The sequence below is a fragment of the Cebus imitator genome, unplaced genomic scaffold, assembly GCF_001604975.1.
Source record: "Cebus imitator isolate Cc_AM_T3 unplaced genomic scaffold, Cebus_imitator-1.0 Scaffold787, whole genome shotgun sequence".
NCBI classification, from domain to species: domain Eukaryota; kingdom Metazoa; phylum Chordata; class Mammalia; order Primates; family Cebidae; genus Cebus; species Cebus imitator.
Genome location: NW_016108102.1, coordinates 166,739 through 169,582, shown reverse-complemented (window position 1 = coordinate 169,582; position 2,844 = coordinate 166,739).

Here is a 2,844-nt window from a genome sequence, read left to right as displayed (position 1 = left end):
CCCAGCACCATTTATTGAAGAGTCTGTCCTTTCCCTAATGTACGTCGTTTGTTGCAAATGAGTTGGCTGTAAATGTGTGGATTTATTTCTGGGTTCTCTATTCTGTTCCATTGGTTTGTTGTGTCTATATTTATGACAGTACCATTCAGTTTTGGTTACTGCAGCTTTGTAGTATATTTTGTCATCAGGTAGTATATTTTGTCATCTTTTGTAGTTCCATACAAATATTAGGATATTGTTTTCTGTTTCTGTGAAGAATGTCATTGGTATTTTGATAGAGATTGCATTGAATATGTAGATTGGATAGTATGAACATTTTGACAATATTGATTCTTCTAATCCATAAGCATGGAATATCTTCATTTTTGGGTTCTCTTCATCTCTTTCATCAGTGTTTTTATAGTTTTTATTGCGAATATTTTTCACTTCTTTGACTAAATTCAAATTGTCTGCTGCTGGTATACAGAAATGCTACTAATTTATGTATGTTGATTTTGCTTCATGAAACTTTACTTAATTTGTTTATTAGTTTTTGGATGGAGTCTTTAGGTTTTTCTAAATATAAGATTATGTCTTCTGTGAACAAGGATATAAATTAGCAACTTCCTTTCCAATACCTATGTCCTTTATTTCTTTCTCTTGACAAATTGCTCTGGGTAGGACTTCCAGTAATATGTTGAATATAGTTTTTAAAAATATTTTTCTCTACACTTTATATTATGATAGAATATACATAACATAATATTTACCATTTTACTTAGTTGTAGGTCTACAGTTCAGGAGCATTAAGAGCAATTACATTATTGTGAACCATCATCACCATATATCTCCAGAATACTTTTTTTCTTAACCTGAAACTCCATACACATTAAACAATAACTTTATTTTCTCCCTACCCGAAGCCTCTGAAAACCACGTTTCTGCTTTCTGCTTCTGTGAATTTGAATGCTCTAGATACCTCATTTAAGTAGAATCATACAATATTTGTTCTTTTGTATCTGGCATTTTCACTTAGTGTTTTCAAGGTTCAACCTTGTTATATGTATCAAAATTGCATTCCTTTTAAAGGCTAAAAACAATTTTGTTATATATATATTATATATTGAACATATAAATATATAATATAGTATATATAATATAGCATACATATAATATGTACATTATACATATCATATATAGTGAAAAATGTGATATACATATACATGTATATTACATTTTATTTATCCATTCATTCATCAATGGACATTTGGGCTGTTTCTATCTTTTGCTTATTGTGAATAATGCTGCTATGAACAGGGATATACAAATATTTGTCTGAGACCCTGTTTTCAACTTTTTGGGTATATACCCAAAAGTGGAATTGCTGAATTATATGGTAATTCTATGTTTAATGTTTTGAGGGACTGCCATACTGTTTTTCATTTGTGGCTATACCATTTTACATTCTTCAGCAACGCACAAGAGTTTCAAATTTCCATGTCTTCATCAACACTTATTTTCTGTGTGTGTGTGTGTGTGTGTGTGTGTGTGTGTGTTTTCTAATGATAGCTATCCTATTGAATGTAGTATGTCACTGTGGTTTTGAGTTGCATTTCCCTAATTAGTGCTATTGAGCATGTTTTCATGTCATTACTGGTCACTTGTTTCTCTTCTTTGTAGGAATCTCTATTCAAGTCCTTCGCCCATTTTTGAATTGGTGTGTTTGCTTTTTCTTGGTTATTGATTTGTAGGAGTCCTTTATATATTTTAGATATTAATTTCTTATTATCAGGTACATGACTTGCAAATATTTTGAATCAAAAGTTGCCTCTTAAAGCTGTTGATGGCAGTTTTTTAATGCACAAAAATTTCTAATTTTGTAAAAGTCCAATTTATCTATATTTTCTTTTGTTGTGTATGCCTTTGCTGTCGAAGTTTTTGTTTGTTTTACATACAAAACAGCATTTTCCTTGTGGTTTCTATGAATGCCTGTATGACTCTGAAGACTCTTCAATCTTAAAAGTAGATGAAAATACTTCTCTTTGTCCTTTCTAATAGTTTAACTGCATAATATATTTAAATAACAATACATTTTATTTTAAATAATGTTTCACATTTTGGAGAGTGCTTAAGGATACTGAAATATACTAATAACAGGGAAAAATTTGTAAAAGCATTTATTCCAGTTTTATTTTTCAAAACCTCCAGCCTAAACACAAACATACATATAAGCAAATTAGAAAAAAAAGGACCAAAATGTCCACTTTGGTTCTCTAAGGGTTGTGAGACTTCTAATGATTTCTGTGGTACTCTAAAAATTACCTCATTTTCCAAATTTTGTAAAATGAGTATAAATCGTATTTATTATCAGAAAACTACAAGGAGTATTGCAACTACAGAAACAGAAAAGGAAAACTTAGAATGGATATAACTATATATCCATTCATAACTATAGAATCACCAGACTGAGATATGAGTCTAAAAATTTAGTTTTGTAAATACTGTAATGGTATGTAGTACACAGGAATAAAGTAAAAGGAAAAATTTATCTACCAACTGACAGAATCTGGAAATAAATACAACAACATGTAAACAGTTTTAATCTCTGAGAGGGTAACCAATTATTCTTTAAGTCTGGAAAGTAATAATCACTTAAAATTTTAAAGAATTTCAATTAGTAAATGACACAAATTAGAAATATGAACAAAATAAACCTCACCAATGAAAGGAAATTTTAATTACTGCAAAGTAGTTCATCTTATGAATACTTAATTGAATAATTTAACCATTTCTTTAATGCTGAGATTTAGATTATTTCCAGTAAAAGCACCAAGCAAATGTTATGATTTCTAAGAATAAATATAA